Below are 26,117 nucleotides of genomic sequence, written 5' to 3'. Positions count from 1 at the left end.
TTAGCAAAATTTTCTAAAAAAGTGTGCTAAAAAATATTTTGAGTAGTTTGTGAGCTTAACTGCAACTTTGAATAGGATTCAAACAATCTCTGAATTACACTTTGCTTGTTTTACACAGCTCTTCTCCACAGATTCAAGATATGTCTGAAGTATTATTCTATATTGTGAATTTTAACAGGGGAGTACTAGGAGTAAGTTAACTGTAGTTAACAGTGATGTAAGTGTAGGGAGGACAGAAAATTTTGTATGGTTTGCCATTTTGGTTTCATTCTTCCAGTTTAACCTGAATAATGTGTTACTTTACTGGTGTACTTTTGTTTGAATTGTTGTGAGGTACACATAGGTCTACAAGAATTGACACTGAGAAATTGCAATTATTATTGAGTTGGACTTGGACATATTTCATTACACTGGTATTTATTTCTCTCTCATGAACTGCAATATATAGCTGTCTTCTTCAACTCAAAACACCAAAGTTTTTAAAGAACTTGAGACCATTACTGAAGTCACATTGCAATAACTCTAATAAATTGCACCTGTGAACTCTTCTCTAGTTTATTTATATACTGTATCACAGGTTATTAACAGAAAATAACCCACTGAGATACAACATTCTTGTTTACAGTGAGATGCTGGTAGCGACAGCAGGAATATAAAACATAAAACCAACAGGGAACATAGAACTAATAAAAAGACAAGGGTCTATAAAGCAGAAAAAAAATCCAAAGCCAACTGTGAAGGCAAAAATAAAATAAAATGAACTTCCATCATAAAACAATCAAAAATATGCAGTATATTTATAGATGCTAGAGAGCACAAATACCCACTGAGCTTGAATACTTACGGTTGTCAGAAAATCTGTGAGCTATTCAGAATCAAAATTTGATCAGCAGAACATACATCTCAAAAAGCTGGTTATGTCTATTTCACTACAGCAAATAAAAAATATAGAACAGGGAAGGGAAGGGAAGGGAAGGGAAGGGAAGGGAAGGGAAGGGAAGGGAAGGGAAGGGAAGGGAAGGGAAGGGAAGGGAAGGGAAGGGAAGGGAAGGGAAGGGAAGGGAAGGGAAGGGAAGGGAAGGGAAGGGAAGGAATCATCCACTGAGAAAACTACATTTAAAGATAAAATAATAAAAATAATTTTTAAAAAAATTTGAAAAACTGAGAATATTTTGAAACTATTTGTACTCATTACTCCCCTTAAAATTTTTAAAGATGAAAATTAGTATCTTTACAAGTATCCTGATGCATATTATGGATAGATTCCGTGAATATATAAACCATTCTGTTCCTCAGTACCAACATTTCTCATTTTGATATCAAGAGAAAAATGATCTGAGACAAGAATGATAATCTGAAAGTGATGAGGATATGATGATTATTTTATATATCATATTCTGTGGGATGTAATCTATAGAGATATGCAGAACTTGTCATTCTAAAATCCTCCACGTCAGGTTTTACATTGTGGTTCTCTATACTTGCATTTGTTTGATGTTACCTTATTTTCAAAGGGACAGAGAGATTTTTCAAAATAAAGCAAAAATAAAGTAAAGCACTTTTTTTTTTTTTTTTTTTTTTTAAGAAAGATGATATGTGGGAAGTATGTCTTCCTATTCCTGACACTGGAAAACAAGAAATGTTATGATTTTTAGCACTCTTTAGTTGACAAATTCAAAAGCAACCTTTACCAAAATAAATGAAAGGCAGAAATATTTCCTAGCTATAAGTACTATATGTTCAGGTTGCAAAAACATAGCCACAAAATGCTGGTGGGGAAGGAAAAGGCTAATCTTTGGTATAAGACGCACAATTACATCTCATTTCATGTGGAAGTGCATCTTCCTATTTATGTCATAGTGAAATAGTATATTTCTGGGGTAAAGCCAGTTTACATGTCGCTCAGTCCCAGAGAACATTGCCAGGCACAAAGTAACAGAGTCCTGAGGTTTGGAAATGGGACAAAAAGTTCATGTTTATGTCACCAGTAGAAAAATAGCAAGAACAATAGGTAAGAAAAAAATGTTTCTGGTTAGCTCTTGAAAATCCAGTCCTGCTTCTCCTCCTCTGAACCAAGATTCCCTGGTTCATACAATGAACTCTGAAATTATTTTCTCGTCCCTCAGACCTATTTCATTATCCATGCACAGAATTGCTACAGAATTGCTCTGAAAACCCTATCTGCCCGTACCAGCAGGAAGTGGCTTATATCAGTCAACATGGAGTCACATAGCAGCTTTCCCATTAGTGTGGACCCTTCAGGAGTGTGAAGGTTTTACAAGGTAAATAATATTATTCCTTATTCTGATCCTAACGCTGGGTGTACATAGTAAAATAGAATAAACTAATTTCAGTCAGTACAGGTACTGCTGTCTGGGCGAGTCACTGACCCACTGCATTCATTCTCCACAGTATGCAGGAAGGTTAAATGAAATCACCCAGCTTCCCAAGAGCTGCATATCTTGTGGTGTGATTTCACTGAGGGTCCACTCTACCTGAATGCCTTTCTGGCATTCTGCACCTCTAGAAAGGAGTATTCCTGTATTGTTAGTTTTCAGGGTTTTTTTCTCTTGTCCCAGTTCATTTCTTTCCCTGCGTCATTCTGAACAAAATAGTTCACAGTGCTGCCAAGAAGGCTGAAGTAGACAACCCCTTATGTTATTTTCTTCAACTGAAGGGAATCATCATTGTTACAAATAACTTCACTTTATGCATCAGCTTCATGCTCAGCCCTTCTAATGAGCAGAGATATCTGATTTATTCACTTCTTTGTGGGTTAAAGTCACTGACTATAACAGTTGCAGTGAAAGTGATATACAGCCTGTAAGTCATACACATCCCCTGTGAGGTTTTCCAAAGAGAATATCAGCATTCTTGTTTGGTTTTGAGGAAAATCTTCCCCTAATATTTACTAAAAAATAATGGGCAACAATTCTTTGCACTATTTCTTGTGTACCTCTATGTAACCAATCTGTACAGGGCTGATTAGCATTCACAATCTAAGAATTAGATACCAAGATGATTAGGATCAGCTGATTTTTTGCCACTCTACCAAATGCACCACTGTTACCAGCAAATCTGGGAAATTACCTGATCTACCTTGGGATAATGTTATGATGTAGTGTAACCTGCACTTTGTTCCACTTCATCCTATATATATTGTTCTGATTGTAAAATTGTGTATTTATTTATTAGTAATAATTTTATTTGTATAAAAAAGTAACAAATAAAACATATATTTTATCTGTTGTTTCTTAAGCAGTGATGGAAATTGAGCTTGAACTGCCAAATCAGAAGTGGCTACCTAATCTACAGTGCAAAGTTATTTTAATTTATAATGGACATTTTTGCTTAGCTCATATGTATCTGATGTATTTAAAAGAAAATAGAGGGGGGGGAAAAACAGCATTTACAAAAGACTACAAAGGTCCCTGAAGACACAACATCTCATTTTCAATTCAGTTGGCAAGAATACTAATTGCATTATCACATATTCAGCAGCATTCAGCAAAGTTTATTCACTCATCTTGAAGACCTGGGATGTCTGGCAGGTCACTGCCAATAAGCACTACCTTGAGAATCTCAAACGATGGTATACAAAGAAAATTAGATGTAGAGCTGCTGGAAAAAGAATCTCTCACAAAAAAAAGCTAAACCTCTGAGATTTCAGTCTTTGCCAGCTTCATTACTGAGTGAAAAAATGTATTTCTCTCCACGAACTTAACAAAAAAAAAAAAAAAAAAAAACAAAAAAAAAAAAAAAAAAAAAAAAAAACAAGCCAATAACTTTCATGAGCTTAAAATGGAAAGAAGGAAAAAAGGAGAGGAAAATATACAGGATGATCTATAAATCATAAAGAGTGAGATTACAAAGGATATAGATGAATCAAGAGTCAATATGCCAAACAAAAAAGTCTGCATCCCACAATCTTTTACTCTATCATGTGTGTGTTGTACTCAATTCCGCTGAATTTTTTTGTTTCGTTTTTTTCAGTAGGTTTGTCATTAAATTAAAGCCTACCTATTTTACAGCATGAAGTGAGAAATCAGGGAAACAAGGAAAAATGGCAGGAAAAATCAGGACAAGTAGTGATATCTATTATGAGGAATAGGAGCTTCAACAATGTGCTGTTTAAACACAACAGGAACAAATTAAGATTTGAAAAATAAGTATAAACAGTAGTCATACTCGATGCCATCCTGTCCTTCAGATATTTCAAAGAGCACCATTCAGCTTGGTGTCATCTGCAAATGTGCTGAGACTGAACTCAATCCCTCAGTCTATGTCATTAATGAAGAAATTTAATAATGTCCAAAAACAGACCCCTGAGGGACACCAGTTGTCACTGATGTCCATTGGGACTTTGAATCATTGATTACTACCCTCTAGATGCAACTGTCCAGCTGCTTTCTTATCCAACATCCACTTATCCATCTCTTTCCAATGTAAAGACAAGGATGTTGGTGGGACTGTGTTAAAGACTACAGAAGTCCAGATAAATGACATCTGTAGCCATTCCCTTGTCCACTGATGGAGCCACTCCTCAATATAAGGCCACTGACTTGGTCAGGCAGCACTTGCCATTGGTGAAGACATACTGGCTGTCTCAAGTCACCTCTCTGTCCCCTATATGCCTTATCACAGCTTCTAGGAGGATCTGTTCCATGACCTTCCCAGGCAGAGAGATGAGGCTGACAGGTCAGTAGTTCCCAGGACCCTCCTTTCAATCCTTTTAAAAGATGGCGGTATCTATATGAATAATTTTTTTGTGTAATTTATGTATCATTATTTTTCCAGTCACTGGACTTCACCTGATTGCCAAGACTTTTCAAATATTGTGAAATGTGGTTTGGCACTACATCAGACATGTCCCCCCTGACTCTGCAATGCATTTCTCTGGATGCCATTGACTTATACACATTCAGGTTCTTCAGGTGGTCATGAACTTGGTACTTCCTTCCAGTGGGAACCAGATCGCTCCCCCAGTCCTCATTCTGCTGCAAATAATTCAAGAGATGTGGGAAGAGATGTTGCCAATGAAGACTGAGACTGTTGTTACCAGTTTTCCAGCATTGTTTACTGGGTGGCTAAATGTTCTTTGACCTTCCTTTCCTGGTTAACATACCTGTAGAAGCCCTCCCTGTTTTTCTCTGTGTCTCTTCCCAGGTTCAGTTCCATCTTCCCTCTGCCTTCCTCAACCCATCTCTACACAACTGAACTTCATCTCTATACTCTTTCCAGGCTACCTCTCCTTGTCTCAACTTTCTGCACCCTTGCTTTTTCTCTTTAGTTTGACCAAGGATCCCCTACTCAGTGCCAGTCTTGCCACTCTTGTCTGATTTCTTGCACCTAGTGATTGCCAGTTCTTGTGCTCTATCAAAGATTTCTTCAAAGATCTGCCAGCTCTGTTACACTCCCTTGTCCCTGAGGTCAGTCTTCCAGGGGACTATTGACTATCTCCTTGGACAGCTGGGAGTTTGCTTTCCTACAGTTCAGGTGCCTAACTTTATTCCTTACCAGATCCATATCCCTGAGTATTTCAGATTCCACCAATGCATGATCACTGCAGCCCAGGCTGTCTTCAGTCTTGATGTCCCTGATTAGTTCATTTACATTGATGATCATCACATCCAGTATTGTATCCACACTGGTAGGGCTGTCTACCCAGCTCAAGAAGTTCTTCTCCATGTATTCCAAGAGTTTTCTGGATTGCCTACAGCTCACTGGGCTACTTTTCCGGCAAATGTCAGGGTGGTTGAAATTCCTCAGTAGGACAAGAGTCTGAAGGTGCCTCCAGCTACAGGACACTGCAAGTGTGCTGCAGTGACTAGAACACTACACAGTCAGTGGCAAAAGGCCTTCAGTAATGACCACATAAAAAATACCTCAGAAAAATCTTGTCTAATGTGACTCAGTTTCTATGCTTAAGTAGTCAAACAATATCCCTTTAAAGCACAGCACTACCTAAAAAGGTCTCTTACCACTGTCTCAGTGATACTGTGTTCCTTTGCATTGTCACTGATTATAGAATACTTTTTTCCATCTAATGAAATGTGGCATAAATGGCTGTTTGTTTGGTTAGGTTTGTTCATTTTGGTTTTTGATGGTTGTTGTTTTGTTGGGGTTTTTTGGTGTTTTTTTCATTTAAGTTCTGTGAACTTGAATTTGGCCATATAAAAATTAACATAGTTCAGATTAACATCTTCCTCCAAAGAATTCAGAGTAGTCAGTTTAGTGGATTTGTAGATACTGTTATTTATCACTTCATTACCATTTGCTATCTTAGAAGTGATTGGTTTGGGTTTGTTCGGGTTTTTTTCTATTCATGGTAATTTTTTTTAATATCTTCAGTGGTAGATGTATTCCTGAGGTGCAAACATCAGTAGTCTGGACTTTGATATTAATTTAATTTAATTTAATTGACCTGTACAGTATCTCTGCCTTAATCCAAGTCACTGGACAGTATTCGAATGCATTTTCAGATTTGCTACTCTATACTTCACCCTCTCCCCAACATCCTCAATGTATCATAACTTAGCTATAGCCTTCTTTCCTTACTAGTTTTGCCCTTTCATCTCTCAGTATTAGCTCAGTCTAACTTGACTGTCAACAACTGTAGGATCTTTAAGAAATTTTTCTAGCATCCCTTAACTCTTATCATTATTGATTTTCACAGCAATGCAGTATAAGGTAGATTTGCGAAGTAGAACAGAGTTAATTTTTCCAACAGATCTCAATGGGGATATTGTGTCTTCATAACTGACAACTGAAAAGGCAATGAAGCAGAACTTAAAACATGTGCCATGTTTTGGCCTTGCTGTATATTACTAACAATAACACCAGAGGTGAGGAAACAGCTCACTGTATTTCAGTGGGGTTATTTGTGGAGTGAGCTACTGTCAGTGTAATGGCAGCAGTGTCAAATTCATGGACTATGTTTACACTGTGCTGTTGCCGTGCATTTTGTTGGAAGTAACCATACTGTGCTACATTGTTATGTTAAATGCAGTAAAGTTCCACCAAGATTACTTTCATAGGAGAATGTAGAATGAATTGTCCTCCAAAGTCAAAGTGTGTTTAAATTCACCTTTTTGATCTCATCTAACCACCCAGTACAGTATCTGAAACAGAAATCTCATTTCCAGGCTGCCAGTTCGGCCTATGTATACAGGTGGGCAGCTCTGCTGGTCTTACAGTGGTTTTGATACAGCTGTTTGGCATTAAGGAGTCTCCTAGTAGTAACATTGTCAAAAAAACATAATGAGATTTTAATATAGTCTCTTCTCCTTCTGGCTGTCCATCTAGCTTATGGTCTTCTGACATTGCTTTCAGAACTGGACCAACAGTGGTGTGAAGAGTGCTGTCATGGCCAGGATGGCCTGCTCTGCGTTATCCAAGGACAGCAGGATGCCATCCCAAGCCGAGAAGCTACTACATCAGTGTACAAGGCTGTACAGTTGACAGATCACTGCCTCTAGGGGGGAATGCAGAATGCCATTTTCTCATCTACAACCTTTATGCTTTGAAAGTTAAGAATCTTCCCAAAGTGTGTCATATTAAGAGCAGAAATATTTCTAAAAAGGGAAACCAAATCAAACAAAACGACTCTGTTTTTTAAAAAGCTTTTTTTTAAGCCAAAAAATCATTAATTGATGTAAGTTAATGAACTTTATAGGTCTTTATAAAGAAACTGTGACTACACAGCCTACCTTATGAACAATCTCAAAACATACATTCTCTCAATACTCTCTGCCTCACAGGCATTCACAAACACACACACAAAAAACGACATTTGTGCATTTGTGTATACCTATTGTGTCTTTTCTAACTCAGGCCTTTTGAAATTACTCAGTTCACAGCTAGAGACGATTTCCATACAGACCACATTTGATTAATGAGGCCAGCTCACATTAGTCACAGTTCTTTCAAAGAAAACTTTGATACAGGCCATCTGTTGGAGTCTAGTAAGACTATACGGACATGCAGGCTAAAGCATTAAGCAAAGTATCCAAAGAGAGATTAAGAGCACAAAAACAGGCTGTGTTCTGAATTAGTTCCTCTAATCTGCTCAAAAGTGATTTGACATCAATAAAAGCAAAACCAGGGCGATTTGTTCTCCATTGCTTCTCAGATAAACTTTAGATTCAGATCCCGCATTTTTTCCCAGATATTCATAAAATGGACATATTTTTTAACTTTTATTTATTTATTTATTTATTTATTTAAAGTACAGCATTAAAAGCATGCAGTCTTTTTTAACAGACTGGAAATCCCCAGCTTCATGACTTTAATTTCTTTCCAAGTCAATATGAGTGAAGGCAGATGTGAACGGCAGCATAGGACTGCTTCATAGAAGTCACTTTCCTGTCTTCCTGGGGCAGGCATGACTTCGTAAGTCATGATCCAGATAACAGTCTCTAGATTCCTGTGAACCCTGGCAATTTGACTGTCATCTTATAGTGAGAGGCCTGCTCATCTTGGTCTGCTATAAGCTTTTAGAGAAAGTGTGCCTTGCCTGGCAGCTTGTGGAGGGTGGAGAGGGGAATGAAAAAATGAACTTTTATGTGGACCAGGTTCTGTGATTTTCTGTGTTGGACCTTCTATAAGACACACTTATACAACTCCACCAGTGAGTCAACAGTACACTTGTTGGATGTCCAGGAGGGAGTTTTCAGCCTTTGGTACACAACAGGTGGCACGCCACCAGCAACCTGGAAGGCACTCTTACATATTATGTAAAAACTGATGAAAGAATTTGGGTGCGAGAGTGCTTCTGTACAAAGTATAAAAGCAGAAAGTAAAGACATATTGAATTTTTCCCTTTCAGTCCTCAAAAGTTTTGCAATTAGCTTATGACTTTTCAACTGGAATTACCCTGAGTATTCCTATCAAAACTTTTGCCATAATCAGGTCATTTCTAAACAGTGCATTGTGAGTGGTCAATTTTGAATTACCAGATAAATAGCTTGGTTGCGAATATACATAAAGGCCACAGGGGCAAGGTTCTGTTCTGTCTTAAACTTATTAGCTCTTGAAATCAAGCTGATTATTTTTTGTGAGCATTTCTCAACCACCGAAAATTCTGATTAGTGCAATATTTTGGATAAGAAGAAGAATTAAATTAATATGAATGCGCTGAACAGATGTTCCATGTAACTTTTGATCATTACTCCTCTATGGCATTGTTTCTGTAGTGTGTGAATCATAGTTTACTGTGGAAATGCTTATTTTTTGTTCCTGCCTTCCAGATGCTAGTACCTGCAATGAAATTAACTAGATGCTTGGTTGTCATCCTTGTCACTTTTTGTTCAAATAAAAACCAACATTTTAAACCTCCTTTAGGATATATTTGTTACATGGGACAGCTGGTGGAATAAAAGGGAAAATTGGTTGGAGAGATACAGTGTCTAGAAGGGGGTTGAAGAAGTATGTGTTAAGCATAAGATTTCTCAACATTTTAAAAGTAATATGCCATGGAAAGTACATAACAATAATCAAAATTGGAGAGAGAGAGAGAAAGAAAAAAACCATGGAAAAACTATCTAAGCAACAGCTGTGGCTTGAGTGGGCAGGAGGATTTAGATCTATAAAAGTTACAAATCCTTTAAACAAATGGTGGGCATACCTTGTCAGCTGTATAAATACACCCACTTTTTCTCCCTGTTTCTTCCACCCATAAGTGAATTCTTTTTATGTGTCTTGCATCTTAGTAAAACAAAACACCATATATTACTGCTTCTACTTTTCTTAATTATGTTTCTTTCTTTCTCCTTGGGCACCTATAGTTACACTCTATTGAGGAGGGCAACAAGGGAAAAAGGAACTGGGCTTGACACAATTGGTTAGTGTAAGGTTCTTAATAAAGTGTTTCTCCAACATTCTTGGGAACATTGGAAATGAACTAAGGCTGATTCAGAGAGGAGACTTTATCTGGATAGATTGCACCACTGTACCATCTCAGACACAAAAGTAAATTTTTAATATATTCACTGTATTTCAAAAGCAAGCAAATAACTTGTGACTAAAAATTCAGAGAGGTCAGTGCAGACACCTGTTTCTATTCTATGCTAGAAAAAGAATACTGAATGCAATCACTGCTGGTGAAATGAACTGTAGTCCCCTGTGCTTACAGTACATGCCCAAAGAATGAGCAGCTATAGTTTTCTTTTTCTCCTTGCTGCCTCCATGCCCTGTTAAATTCTGTATGCTCCTATACAGCCATTTATCAATCCTAATCCTCATCTTGGTGAATTTCCCTGAGCTCATATAGCAACTACTTTCCAAGACCAAATCTTCAATATATTCAGATAAGAATGAACTGGTTCAGAGAGTTCAGGTAGTTTCATAAATTCCCTGCAAAGCTATAAATCTTATTCCTTGATAGCAGTCAGTCACAGTATGCATGATAACAGGAGAGACACGATATGCTTTGCCTTATTAAGATTTCCCATGTGGCAAGACAAATTTCATAGTCTACAATAGTATTACCAGATGATATGCACCTCTTGGGTGCTTTTATTTGGTCATCTCACTTCTTGCCCGAGTGGCTTTGAGCAGATGTCTGAATTTCAGGCACTAATATCACATATTCAGTAGTCTCAAGCACTCTTTAGCCTTAGAATCATCTTTTATGGAATGAAGATTAGAATCTCCTTCAGCTTCTCATTCGTTGTATTGTTCAATATAAATATCTTGATAATTATACAGAAATTTATAAAATTATGTGTCAGGAGAAGATCGCCAAATGTATTCCAGCAAATTTATAGCATCTGTTATTTTCTTAAATGACTGTTTTTGTCCTATAGCACTGATGTTTTGCAAATCTCTGTCTACTCTGTCTGTAGTCTATGTATTTTATGGGCAAGAACCTAGGTTTTTCAAAAAAAAAAAAAAAAAAAAAGGAAATATAAATTTTTTACAAGCATGTAAAATATTTGAAATCTTTGGTTTCACTATTTATTATAAAATATGGATTTATAGAACCTTTCTGAGAGTAAAGAGATGCATCTTATTTTTATTACAACAATAGCTATTGACAAAACTCTGCTAGATGTAAGGTGAATAAGATACAGCTTTAACAGATAAATTCATATAAATATAGGATTGTATGACTCACACAGCTAGCTTTCTATATTACTATACTTGCTTTACCTTGCAAGGTTTTGTTAGTGGGGTGGGCCCTATGAGAAGAGACTAAGGGTTATGTTGGACAGAGCTGAATCCAGCCAGCTCCAAAATAGCCTCACGCTGACAAACACAAAAGGTAAAAGATGCACCTGTGAGAGACAGGAGTTTATCAGGCTATCTTCTTAGGCAAACTCAGGAAGTGTGGGCAGAGAGGTGGATCGAGAACTGGTTGAATGGCAGATCACAGAGAGTCATAATCAATGGCGCAGGGTCTAGTTGGAAGCTTGTAACTAGCAGCGCCCCTCAGTGCTCAATATTGGGCCCAGTATTGTTTAATTTATTCATCAATGCCTTGGATGGATGTGCAGGTCCCTTCTCAGCAAGTTCACTGGTGGCACCAATCAGGAAGGAGTAGTCGATACCCCAGAGGGCTGTGCAGCCCAGCAGAAGGACCTCAACAGGCTGGAGAGATGGGCAGAGAGAAACCTTCTAAAATTCAACAAAGGCCAATGCAGGGTTCCGCACGTGGGGAAGAATAATGGATCAGTACAGGCGTAGCTGACTGGCTGGAAAGCAGCTCTCTGGAGAAATACCTGGGGGTCCTGGTGGACAACAAACTATCCATGTTTGTGTGTTCTTGTGGGAGAGAAGGCCAATGGGATCCTGGGCTGCATTAGGAAGAGTGTTGGCAGCAGGCTGAGGGAAGTGATACTGTCCCTCGTGTGGCCACAATCTGGAGTGCTGTGTCCAGTTCTGGGTTCCTCAGTACAAGAGAGACAGGGAGCTCCTGGAGTGAGTGCAACGGGCAATGTCAAAGATGATAAAGGGACAGGAACATGTCTCTTATCAGGCAAGGCTCATAGAATAAGGCCTGTTAAACTAAAAAAAGATACAAATGAGAGGGGACCTCACTGATGTGTGTCTGAAGGGAGGGTGTCAAGAGGTGCCGAGCAATAGGAAAAGAGACAACAGGCAGAAACTGATGCACAGGAAGTTCTACCTGAATATAAGGAAGAACTTTTTCACTGTGTGGATGACCAAGCACTGGAATAAACTGCCCAGAGTGGTTCTGAAGTATCCCTTACCAAAGAAATTCAAGAATAATTTGGACAAAATGCTGTGCTGTGTGTTGTAGGATGACTCTGATTGAATGTCTTTTCCGACAGGAAAAGCCATTCTGTACTTCTGCGAGCAAAACGTGGGAGAAAGAACCCTGTAATACACCAAGATCTGTAAGGAAGGATAGGGAGAAGGATTGAAGAAGCTACAAACTTCACTGGAGTCTATAGAGAATATAGTGGTATGAAGCAGGTTGTCCCCTTGCATCATGTGGATGGGCCTGTGCTGCAGGAGAAGGCAATGCCTCAAAAAAATTACAGCCCATGGAAAACCCAAATTAAAGCTGCCTCCTGAGAGGAAATGCAGCCTGTAGAGAGAGAAGGGTACGTCGGAGAAGATATTCTGAACAGGACCTGTGTCCTATGGAGGGGTTAACACTAAATCTTTTCAGTAGAAGTTTGTTCCTTAAGAATTGTAGTCCATGGAAAAGATCCATGCTGGAGCAGAGAAAAGGTGTGAGGTAGGAAGAGTGGTAGCAATGTGCTGCTTTGAACTGACCACATAGCCCACTCCCCATTCCTCCTATAGTGCTCAGGGTGGCAAGAAGATAGAAGAGATAGGAGGAACAAAGTTAAAGTCCATGCAGACTTTAGCTATTTTCTTTCTAAGAGAGATGTAGGTATTGATGAGATTAGAATTAATCTGAACATGAACTTCCATCATGGCACAGAAACAGGAGGGAAGCCCAAATTTATTTCTATTTTACTAATTTTTTTCACACTTGTTGGGTTAGATAAACTAAAATTACTACAGAAAGGGTATTTTAGCTATTCTGAAACAGAAATGACAGAAAAAAAATCACATAAGAAAATTTTGCCACATTAAAAAATTGCCTAAGAGCCTGAATGTCTGTGCTAGTATAAACGATAAAATGAACACAAAATTCAGTTTGTATCCAATAATTTTTTCTTTTTGGAATAAGCAGCATTTTAAGGAAATTTATCAATAGGAATATCCACATTTTTGGTTTCTGTATATGTCCCTGTGTTAGATGGACATCATCTTCTGATGTTAAAAGGAAAGCAGAAACTAAGATAAGTAATAAGAATTACATATATGTTCACACATTCAACATTATGAACAAGTAGAGATGTATTTGAAAAAAGTATGCAAACAGGAAAATGCTCAATCCTGATGTAGCACCAACCTTTGCAAATTGAATTAATCTTTTTTATTCCAAGGGAAATCTTTCATTTAAGGAGAGTGTTCTAAAGAACTGAAATCCTTGAGTCATTGTGTAATTCTATTACCTCACCAAGCTTGTTATTTGAATTTTGTCTTCTCTGAGTTAGAAACAAGGTATCAGGCCTGCAAAATTTCTACAATTCCCAACTTCCCTTTTCTTTTTCTTTTACTTTGAAATAATGTACTTTAAGCAATAAAATCAAAAGGAAATTATCATGTCAAATTATCTTTTAAAGTTTACTCTGAGATATTGTGTTAGACTATGGCCTTGAAACTCTATGTTTTTATGGGGGAATAGTGACACTGGTGATGGTAGAATATTTTATCCAGTAACAATGCTACTAATGTTTATCACCCGTGTGTGCTCACCATGACTGGATTTGGCTTTTACAAGTGTTCAGCACTGTATAATGAGCTCCAGGTATCTTATCTAGCTTAGAATATATTATGTCCTTGTATTAAATTGCATCTGCCAGACAGCTGTCTATTCACAAGAAGTAATGTAATTCAGTAATTCTTAGATCTTACTCTCCTTCAGGCTATTGTTTCTTCCACTGATCTGTCAGAGAAAAATAATCAAAAATCGAACTAGCTGACAATTCTCTCAATAAAAATGTTTTCAGTGGCAGAAGCCACCAGTGAAACAGTTTGAAGAGAATTTCTTATTCACAACCAGTCTCCATGCAGGACTATTGCACTGGAGAGACTGCTAGTTACTTGTATAATTTAAATTAACATCAGAAACAGGAGAATGCACAGAGGAAAGAAATTTCCTTCCACGTGCCTTCATACATATTCACTACATATTGTAGTAAAAACTAAGGCTGTGATATCTAAAATTACATTGTTTTCATCATTATTTGCTTTGGGAATGATCAATGTATGTAATAGCCGGTCCCTAGAATGTATTTGTTTGGTCATAAATGCCCATGGAACTATGCAGATTAAGGAAAAATCAAGATATGGTCCTGTAGAGTATTCATTTATGAAGTGCTCAAATTTTACATATGTATTCTCCTGGTATTTCTTTTATAACAGAACAAATCATAAAACAAAGAAACTGTGCAATCACAGATAGATATATGTTTGCTGAAAAACAAAACATGCACAAGTAATACCAAATTTTTTTTTATAACAAGGATGTAAAATTTGTTTGCATGAAGAGACCAAGAAATAGTAAGAGTGAGAATGCATTGTCTGTTTCCAATCAAAGAGACACAGATTTGGAAAGAAGTGCTAGAAGCTGATGTAATTATAAAAAGTGAACAAGTCTCATCTGTGGACTCAGTGCTAGTCTTGGGCTGTAATTTACTGTTTCTACCTGTCTGTCCCTTTTTCTCTTTTCAACATTAACATGGTGTATTGATGAAAGATGTGAAAAAATTGTTCTTTCACTTTATCTCACAAATTCAGTTTCCCATATGAGGTACAAGTGTGTTTGGGGTAAAAAATATATGCCCTTCCATTATAAGTATAGGATGGTCTTTCATGGTAATTCAGAAAGAGGCAACAAAATCCAGGTGAAATTATGTAACCAATGGTAGGTAGAAATTACAAGGAAAATATCTTCTCAGAAAAAGTCAAGAAAGAAGACATTAGGGTAAATCTAAAATTCATTATAGTCCTTTCAATATACAGTTTTTGTTTCCATGGATTCATAAAAGGAAACGGTTTGCTTTCTGCAAGCAAGGTGATTAGACTCTTTTATGCAACTGAAAACAATGATGACCATATAATCAAAGCTATTATGAGCCAAACTATGAGTATGAGTAATAGTGTCCCTGAGTCTCGCTGGAATGCATACTCAGTTGCCTTTTTTGCAGTAAAAAATATGCTGTAAAGGGAAGAATCCACAATAAGTGGGTAGATTTAAACTACGGTTTAGTCTTCAAAAAATCTAATGACCTCTGGGAAATGTTGCAAGACTGATCTCTTTCTGCAGGCATTTCCTAATTCATAAATCTATTTTAATTACGGTCCATGGGCAAAAGTGCAAACCTGGCCCTGATCCACAGCCATGCTCACTGCTGTCACTTTGGGAGGTTCATGGAAAGATCAAGGATAGTAACTGTAGCAACTAAATATTTAGTCATTATTATTCCTTTGGTACCCTATGGTTACACTCAGCATCATTAATAAGTGAATGTACTCATTGTTAGCTTACTGTTTCTGGTCCTTTTTCTCTCAATATCTCTTTTTCTTTCTCCTTAGGGAACTTTGCCTTTCCCTCTTTAGGAAACTGCCCTTTGCTATTCTTTATTAGATTTTTTTAGCTCCACTGGTGAAAACCAAATTGCTAACTGGGTCTGCAGCAGAATTATTGCAATTGCTTAACACTGCAAATGAAATGCCATTAATTGGTCTGGTTGCTTTCAGGAATCAACAGGATATAATAACAACTCACCATTTTTTGAATGTACCATTTTGAAAGGTTACAGATAAAAGCTGATGCTGTCATATTGTTCTATTCCGCATAATATGCTTTATTTGGAATGCATTACCTATTGAACCTTATGGTTAGAAACATACTATTTTTCTTATATAATAGACAAATCTGAATGTATACAGTGAGTCACATAAATATGCCACATATTTTTGCCTGACAAAAATATGAATTTTAGCAATGTAACTTCCAACTGTTATTTAAAAGATTTTGTAAGTAAGCTGTCTTTAACTTAACCAACTGCAGGAAGCTTAACAAAAGCGAGTGCTGGATTCTATGTTAGAGGAGTCCTGGATGTATGTTCAGACTGGGGAATGACAGGCTGGACAGAAGCACTGAGAAAAAAGCAGCCTGGGAGTCTTAGTTGATAGCAAGCTGAATATGAGTCAGCAGTGACTGGCAGCCAGAAATGCAAGTAGCCAACCCTGGCCTAGACTGCATCAGACACAGCATCACCAAACTGAGGAAGGTGATTTCCTGATTTCCCACTCTACTCTGAGCCTCTTGAGATATGGCCTTACCTCCAGTCCCATGCACAGTTTTGACCACCACAATATGAAGAGGACATTAAGATATTAGAAAACACCCAAAGGAGGGCTATAAAGATGATGAAGAGTCTTGAAGTGAAGCCTTATGAGACGTGACTTCTTCTGTTCTGTCTGGAGAAGGTGACACTCTGGGGAGACCTCATTGCAGCCTACAACCTTCTCATGAGGGGAAGAGGAAGGCCAAGCACTGTTCTCTTCTCTGGTTACAGTGACAGGATCTGAGAGAATTGCCTGAAGTTATGTCAGGAGAGGTTTAGGTTGGATATTAGGAAGAGGTTCTGCACCCAGAGGGTGTTTGGGCACTGGAACAGGCTCCCCAGGGCAGTGGTCACAGCACTAGCCTGGTAGAGCTCAAGAATTTGAACAACACTCTCAGGCACAGGGTGTGATTTTTGGGTCTGTTCTGTGCAGGGCCAGCCATTGGACTTGATGATCCTTGGGAGTTCTTTCTAACTCAGGATATTCTATGACTTATCATCAATAATGTTTAAATTAACCTGACTTCAGCCAATGGGGCCAAAAATCAGTCACTTTGAAGGGTAATAATTTGCCATCCTGTTCAAGTTAAGGATGAACTATCTTATATTTAACATAGCATATGAACTATCTTATATTTAAGCCTTTTAGATATTCTTGAGAGTTAGCAACTTGTTTGAAGCTACATCTCCACGTCTAATTCCACACTTCAGCTTAAATCCCTTACTCAGTACAGGCTTACTTTTTTAAATCTTCTGATCACATTTCTTGAGCCATGTCTTGGCATTATTACTCTCCTTTATTTGAAGCTCAGGTGACAGACTACTTTAATCTCCAGCAACTGCTTGTTTTCGAACGCAGTGAATACCTAAATTATCCTCAAAGTCCCTATGAATGTAATTTTAATACAATCTTTGCAATCTTTTTTCTAGAAACAAAAAAATTAAAATGTACTAAACAGTGCTTTTAAAGTATGAGTAACAATAAAGTATAAATTAATCTCTAAATCTAATTAAATTTAAAAAAATAACCAATTATTATCTCAGTGGGCTACTTTTTCTGGGAGCCAATGATTTATAAGGACAGAAATTTACCTCAAGAAATAACACTCTGAAAGTAAATAATTTTGGATGGGTAGCATAATGAACTTTTCATGTTGGCATCTTGAGGATGTTTATGGATGCTCAGGATGGTCTATGAAAATTATTTCTCTATGAAGAATTCTCAATTTATGTAGCTAAATCTGTTTATGAGGCATTTTAGAACAAAATTAGTGCACTGTTTTCCTGGTGTATCATATTTTTGTAAATCTTAAAGCAGACACTCCTCATTTTTTTTCCCAAATAAATTAGACTGAAATCTAATGGGAACAACCTGCAACTTTTCAGTTTGTTTGCTTTTCATGAAAACTGTTGCCCTTAGACACAAGAGTTAAGAAATAAAGGAATATTCCAGCAGTAAAATTTTTTTTCAACTTGCAATTTCATAATGTTATTTCATGTGCATGTTATTTGATGAACATTCATCAACCATTTTCCAAAATCAATTATTTTGGTAAGACAGAAGGGAAAGGAGAAAAAATATTACTAAATTCCATGAAGATGAAAATCTTCAAACTAAAAGTCTTTTCAAGTCTGTTATAATGGTAAATATCAGATAGAAAAAAATTAATGAATTAGTAAATAAATAGATTAGAATAAATACCTATATATACTATAACACCTTTTTGGCTTATGTTTCTTCTTGTACCTTGAAGACAAGTTAAGAAAATAATCATAAGTCATAAATAAGACCTTAAATGAACCCTGTGACAAGCTTCTCAATCTATTACTTTGCTCCAGCCTGGTAATAATTTCTTTGTTTGGTTTGTGTTTATACTGGGTTTGGCTGGGGTAATTTCCTTTGCAGTAGTTAGTATGCATTTAAGTTTTGGATTTGTGCTGAAAACAATATTGATAATAAGGGGATATTTCTGTTATTTCTGAGCAGCTCTCAAACAGAGTCAAGACCTTTTTAGCTTTTCACCCCACCCCACCAGTTATCAGGCTTGGGGTATGCAAGGAACTGGGAGGGGGACACAGCTGGGATGGCTGACCTGAGGTTATGAAAGGGATATCCCACAAAATATGTCATCACGCTCAGTGTATAAAGCTGGGAGAAGTCAAAGAGAGTGAGGATGTTCAGAGTGATGGTGTTTGACTTCCCAAGTAGCTGTTACACATGATGGGGATAGCTGAACACCTGCCTGCCTATGGAAAGTGGTGAATGGATTCCTTGTTTTGCTTTGCTTGCATATGTGCCTTTTTGTTTCCCTACTAATATGTCTTTATCTCAACCCATAAGTTTCTCACTTTTAACCTATTGTTTCTCTGCCACAGTCCCACCATGGGAGAGTGAATGAGCAGCTCTTTGGGGTTGAGTTTCTGTTTGGGATTAAACCTTGAAAGTTTGGGGTGGTTTTTTTGGTTTTTTTTTTTTTTTTTTGGGTTGGTTGGCTTGTTTTGGTTTTGATTTTCATTTTTGTTTTGTTTTTTTTTGGGGTTTTTTGTGGGTATGCTTCTGTAAATAACATGAAAAAGATAAGTTACAGTGAACATTAACATTTAAGATATGTGAATGTAGGATTATAAAATTTGTACCTTGTAGATTTAATTCATTTCTATTCCTTTTACCAAGATAGGACTGTATCATCATAATTAGTCCATTATATTGTGGCACTCAGAAATATTTTAAATTTAGTCTAAGACTTTTTCTGTACAGCCTAAAGTAAATTAAATCTTATCTCACTCTATCTTTTTTATAGTTTCCTTTCCATTTGATGTCTTAGTTTTACTTAACCTTAGATTAAGATAACCTTAGAGTAGATTAAATAGAAATATACTTACATCTCAAATTCTTTTTTGATCTTGTGAAGGGTTTCAGCCCTTCCAACTCCACCTTTTTTATTATATCTTGCCATATTTTCATCAATTACTCCTTTGAGTTCTTTTTACACCTTTCCAGATAATATCCTTCATCCAGAAAAATACTAAAATACATGTTTTAAACATTGTATTGCTTATGAGATTTGTGTTCTCTATCCATTTTGACAGGAAGAAAGGATCAAGTACTAGTTTGTATTTGTCAGTACCTTGCATTTGCAGATGTTTTTTAGGTGCATTTTTGTATTGGATGATTTCAATGAATTATTATTTGAACATTTTTAGTGTAGTAAGAGGCTGTTCTCTGGTAAATTTTGAATTATAGATCTTCTGATACTATTACTCAGTTGAAATGCAATGCATTCTTTGAAGAAAATATAAATTGTTCTTGATGTACACAATTATTGAATTTGAACTAATATGTCAAAAAATCACAGCATCATGAGTTAATGAGACCAATATTCCATTCTTTCTTGTGGTGCATGTAATACTAAATTTAATATAAGTAAGAATGGAAATACTGGCTTCCTGATTTTTTTATATTTGCTCTTGCAAGCATAGAGTAAAATTAACTTGTAATATCTCAATAACTTTTCCTGTTAGACATTACCTGAAAAAAGTGATACTGATAAAGTTCTGCTGTTCTTGAATACTCAAATTTACCTTCCTGATCATTGTGTAAGAATTACATATAAATAAGTGTCAGCACAAAAAATATTCCTTGAAGGATGCACCAAATTAAATCCATTATCTTATATTACAACTCTCAGATAGTACGTACTTCCTAATTTTTTAACTGTATTTTTGAATTATTAAAAAAACATGAAAAATTGCATAGCAGCTCATGACTTTCTTTCCCGCCAGGAAGACTGAAACAACAAATCTGATGTTCTTAAATGTTTTCCAATTAACTATAAGAAATGTTCATTGCATTATTTTTCTGAATTTCCTAAGCTTTCCTAAAAACATTTCATTGCATGACATGTAAGCATTTTGTGTACTTACATGTTGTTTACAAGTTTTTCTATTTAGATCTTTCTAATGCTCTCATTTTAACAACAAGAAGATTTTGATTCCTGCTCAGTCAATTCACATTTTCCTTTGCCTAATCTGCATATGAGAGTTTAAAGCGATTTCTTTGAAATGACAACAAAGAGAACATAATATTCCATACCTAAGGACTAGGGATTAAAGGAATGTGCTAATTCCATTTGTGAGAAAAAAAAGAATTTTCCTGCTCTAGGGTGTATACATCTCAGCATAATTTTTTCAAATCAATGACTCAGTGCATTTCCTGTATTTGGCCAAATCATTATTTTTACTGAAAAACTGATTTTTTTTCATTAAAAAACAAAGCTGTCATATAAATTATGCTTTTAAAACATATGAAATACAATATAGCTGGACTGGACAGACTTAAGAAGCTTACATAATTTGCTGTGTCCTTGAAAGATTCAACCTTTCTTAGAAGCAGAATCTATCAAGTTTCTAAATACATTCGTTGCTCACTCTTTCTTGTCCAAAGCTAGCCAATACACAGTGCAGAAGGCTAGTTCTATGAACTATCATTTAACACTGCTAATTAGTCCAAGTCAGTCCATCAACATTGATATGCTTCTTTAAAAACGTGATAACTTTTTAAGTACTTGGGTCTCACTTTAAGCAAAGACTCATTTTTAATACTTTGAAAATTGTCTCCAATTTATGTAGAAGTATTTTCAAGTTTTTGTCTTCCCTAGGTTGTGTTATGGCAAGAATTTTTTTTTTCCAGTCAAAATTTATATAACCGTGATGATCAATTTCAATGTTATCATTCAAGACAAAGTGGATTTCCTTAGGAATCAATAAATTATTTCATATCAAAAAACTTCCAAATACTCTTCTGCTGCTTCATCTAATATTGCCATAAATTTAGTGTTGCTTTTTTTGTCATCTGGAAATGACAGTGTAGTAACACAGATTAAGAAAGGCTAAGAACCAAGACCTGATCAAGCAAGCAATAAGTAAAGAAGGAACCTTCTGAACATCTGTAGTATTCACACATGAAATATCTCTAGATGGCCAGCTCTAGTTATCTTCATTTCCCATTGAAATTGCACCCATTTTTGACAAATACAGTATGGTTTCTACAAATGTTTCTGTTCATTATATATAGGGGGCTTTTGGATGATTGTTGGCAAGATTCAGCCAATTTTTTTGTTTCAGAAAAAAGGGAAAGTGATGCTGGTCACCATCTATGCAAACCTCACCAGTCTGCACGGGTCTTGGCAGCAGCAAAATCAGCAAAGCCTGTGTTGTGCCATGCTTGCTTCACTTTCTGGCCCAAAAAGGCACCTTTTGTTTCTTGTAGGGAGACGTTCCACAGTTCCTTCCCTTGATTTATAAAATATGGGTATCTCTTTAATGTCAGTTTAAATTAATGGGATTAGCACAGACACCTTCAATAGTTATTGCACAGAGTAACAACTGGCTTTTACAGACTGTCCCTGGTGTTGGATTTGCAAACATTTCAAAACATAACTCTTTAAATCTTTAATGAAAATGATTGGCTAAAGTTTATATAAATACACACTTGTGTTCATATAAAAACATGCAAAATTAATGAGGATTCTTTTCTGGCAATGAATGTAAACTGTACATTTGTCACAGAGTTAATATCAGGAGTACTTACATAACTGCTGATGTCCCATTCCTTCAGGTATACAGGCATCCAAATTTATAATTTAATTTTTCTTTTCTTAAAAATAAACACATGTAATTATAATTTTTATTTTATGACGTAAGGGCAATTAACACATTCAAACAAAGTCAACACAATTTTTACTCCTTTGAATTTTATTAAATATTAAGAAAAGGGTTATCTTTTTTAATTTCTTATATTTAATTTTTGAAAATAAACCCAAGAAAATATACATGCAAATGTATTAGTATAAAAAAATATTGTTCACTCTTTATTTCTAGTCCCTGAGAAATAAAACAAATTCCAAAGGTAATTATGTTTGTGTAGCAAAGTCTACATGGTATATTGAATTTCAGTTGCTACAGATAATGCCTAAGAAGAAATGAGTAGAAGAACCAATTGAGATAAATGAAAAATATCCTGTAGTATCAAGATCAGTTAATAACATTTCTGTCTTCCTGTGTACTTCTGAAATAAATGGACTGCCCTATGTATGGAAGTAGGTTGAAGATCTGTCACCAAAGTTTCCCAGTAAGCTCCCCTTACTTTCTCACCCCTTCTTGTAGACCAACCTAAATGGGTAAGTAGCTGGGATTGAAGCTGCCTCCTTAGAAACTTGAGGTCAAGTTCAAGTTCCTTTATGATTTGGACTAATCTGTTAAATAAATTTTAAACAGGGAACCCCATCATAATCATATGAATTTACAAAATGTGCTGTGTTCTAAGTCTGCTTTGTGTGTTTTGTTGTGAATCTAGCAGCAACTTATATCTAGACTAAGAAATATGATTACAGTAAAGATTCTATAGTCTATTAAACAAATTGAAGGTAAATAGATGGGCAGTTCTCGGGTTTGGTTTCCTTGCCCGAGGTTTCAAAGCCGGTGGTTCGAGTGGGTGTTTTTCTCTCCTGACCTCTGAAGGCTTTGAATCTGTGCTCGGCACGAGAATGGAGTGGAGTCTCAAGGTCTTGTTTTTCTCTGGTTTCTCACGTGTTTATTAATTCTTACCTTACAAGTTCTTTGTGTCTGGCCAAGGTGTTCACAGCAGCTCGGACATGATGCGACTCCCCCCACAATGGGAGGTCACTCTGCTTTTATACAGATAACTACATACCTATTAGTTACCATTCCATACCAATGCCTAGTACCTATACTAGAAGGCTCATTTCTACTTTGTTCCAATCCTATCAAACTACCTTGTGTCCATGTCACTGCAGAAGATGGATGCCAAGGGAGAAGAAGAAGAACTCAGGGTTCTACCCTAATTCTTACATCTTGTCCCCTTGCACCTGCATTCTAAAAACCCAAAACTACAAAACTTTCTACCTGGTGATTAGTTACAGTACAGTCTGTTACACATTTGTGACTTGTAATTCCTCACTGTGTTGGATGTTTTTCTCATGGACCAAAATCAAAGCCTGTGTCTTCCTGGGCTCTGTTCCAGGCAAACCCCCCTGCACAGACCCCAGACCTTCTTTCTCAGGTTTCAGGCCTCTCTACTGAGGTCTGTGACCTTCCAGGGTGCCCAGAGGGATGCCCTGGATTCTGACAGGCCGTGTCATGTGTTATTTAGCTTAGTTTTTGGTACTGTTTAAAGCTGCCTGAAGACGGAAGACTGAACAACTACTATCTGCATCTTTTAGGTTTTTATTTCTATCCTCTACATTAAATATTATGCCACTGAAACTTTATTATACACACAGAAAAGGCTGGAACTTAGTAATGTATATTGGACAAAGTACAACCTATCCCAGCTTCATATTGTGTTATGAGAAACATATACTAATAGAATGCTAGCCATGACCTGTATGTTCCACGATCCTTTGTGATTTTCATTCACAGGTCCTTTCATCAGCAGGGTTATAACAACATGAAGTAGATATAAGTCAATATCACTATGTATTTTGCAGAAAGAAAAATAATATAAAGGTTTTTTTACTACAGAAACTTTACTCTGCCCTCAGTGGAAATGACCCCAGCACAGTGATTGCAGTTCTCTGCTGTCTTAAATAATGGATTTTTCTTGTGATTTCTAGCCAAATGATTTTGTCAAATTCTGATGCATAAATTAATTTATTATTAAAATTTATCTCTTCCCATGGCTAGAAGCTGAATGGTCTGTTTCCCTAATGACAGAAAAAAACCATGTCTGATCAATTATTTCAGAATTCAGGACTTAAAGAAAGCCTCACATAAGCCATGCACAGCAATGAGCACTTAGCACTCCACTGCCATGTCAATTTGTTACTTTTTCAACTCTCTCCACTTACAGAATGATAGGCCAGTTTAAATGGACAGAGGTGCACTACTTCTTGGCTTTGATAAGCAGTCTGAATAATCTATCAAACATCATAATTCTGACCCAAATTTGGACCATTTAACTACCTTTGAAAACAAGCAAAACACAGGTAACACCACAGCAATGCTGAAATAGCAAGGAAAGGCACTTGACAAGACTCTAAGTCTGAAATTCAAAAAAAAATTAGTCATGTCCCTAGAAAAGAACTGTGAAAAATAAAGCACATATTATGTTCAGCATGTAATTGGGTGGATAGTTCTTTAAAGGACTATTTTTTTTTGTTGATTTTCTGGTGGACTTTCTCCTTGAGAATGAGACACATTGTATCTTTTTATTCTAGAAATTTTAAAAAATAACCTTTGAAAATGTTTCACTACTTTCTTGAGGTATTTACTAAAGCTGGAGATACACAACCTTTCTTTTTTCTCCCCTCTCCCCTTTTTGTTTTTATTTAGTAATAATGGTGGAGTAAAAAATGGGTTTACAGTGTCCAGCAGAGCTGTTTTAGCAAGCACAGTTAGCATCCATAGGTGACCGCTGAGAGATTAATGAAGTTATTTGAAATGGGAAATTTAAAACCATAGAGATAGCACTATATGGGTGTCATACCCACATAAAAAAGAAACAGGCACATCCAGTGGGTTTTACATAGGGGAAGGTAAAGGGAAATGCTTTAGAGCATAAAGTGGATTGCTTTCAATGCACCTGTTAAAATTTTGCAAAGCTGTCTTTGTCTAACAACTCATGCATCTTATCTCTCCTCTTTTCTATTTATTTGCACTGTGAGAATGCTGTGAGAACAAAGCAAATATTATTAGCTTTATGTTGACTTTCTGCTATAGTTATAAATTGCAAGAAAGGAAGAATCTGATAGGAATAAATGTTACTCATAAACTTTTCCAGATGTGGAAAACCCTCTGTGATACCCCTTTTTAGTAGGTCCAGCCACTTCACCTACACAACTTTCACATCTTCCCTTCATTTTTGTCACACAGTAGGGCTTTCCTGAGTTGGAAAGGGACGTTTCAAGCTCCCATTGTTTTAAGTAAAATTCCCTGTAGTAGTATGCATGATGCTGAAAACGTGTAAAAATATCTCTCAAATAAAAATGATTCCTTGATTTTTAAAATTTGAATTTAACTTTGTAAATAGAAAGTTGAGAAGATTCATTGACTACTCTTTGCACAGCATTAAAGCAGTGAACATGTACCAAGTATTAATTATTACAATTACCGTGAGATAAAGAAGAATTGGAAATATTCAAAAGCTGAAAATGCCCTTCCCTAAGCTTAAGTATCATTACCAATCTTTAATATTATGCAAAAATTGTCTTAATTCAACACAAAAATTATAAATTCTTATTTCTAAAGAGCCTATAGAACTTAACACAAAAATAGAAGATAAAGGTAAACTCTTAGTAAGTAATTCCAACCCTAATGAATTCTAGTGAATCTCCTTTCACAATTACACTATCTGAAATCTTAAGTTGATGCAGATAAGCAATAGTCATCAATCATGAAATATGGGATATTCTATAAAGCCTGTATGTTCATGGTATTTTTCTCCAAGTAACGTATTGCTGCGCAAATAGCTGTGCAAAAGACTTTGGCCTTCTTCCCAAAACTAGGGGGTTTAGGGTTTTCTACACATCAGTGCTAATTTTCTTATTGGTGGAGACACAGGGCAAGATATATGAGAGGCCATGAGTCACTGCTGTTGCAGGAGGACAGACATTTTGTTCTTAGAACTAGGAAGAAAGTAGATTTAAGATCAAATTAATTCGCAAGACCTATCTGTGGACATGCAATGCATACTTTATG

Source organism: Zosterops lateralis, assembly GCF_965231275.1.
Source record: "Zosterops lateralis genome assembly, chromosome: 6".
Classification (NCBI taxonomy): Eukaryota; Metazoa; Chordata; class Aves; order Passeriformes; family Zosteropidae; genus Zosterops; species Zosterops lateralis.
The sequence above is the reverse complement of the archived record's forward strand: the minus strand, read 5'-3'. Positions refer to the sequence as shown.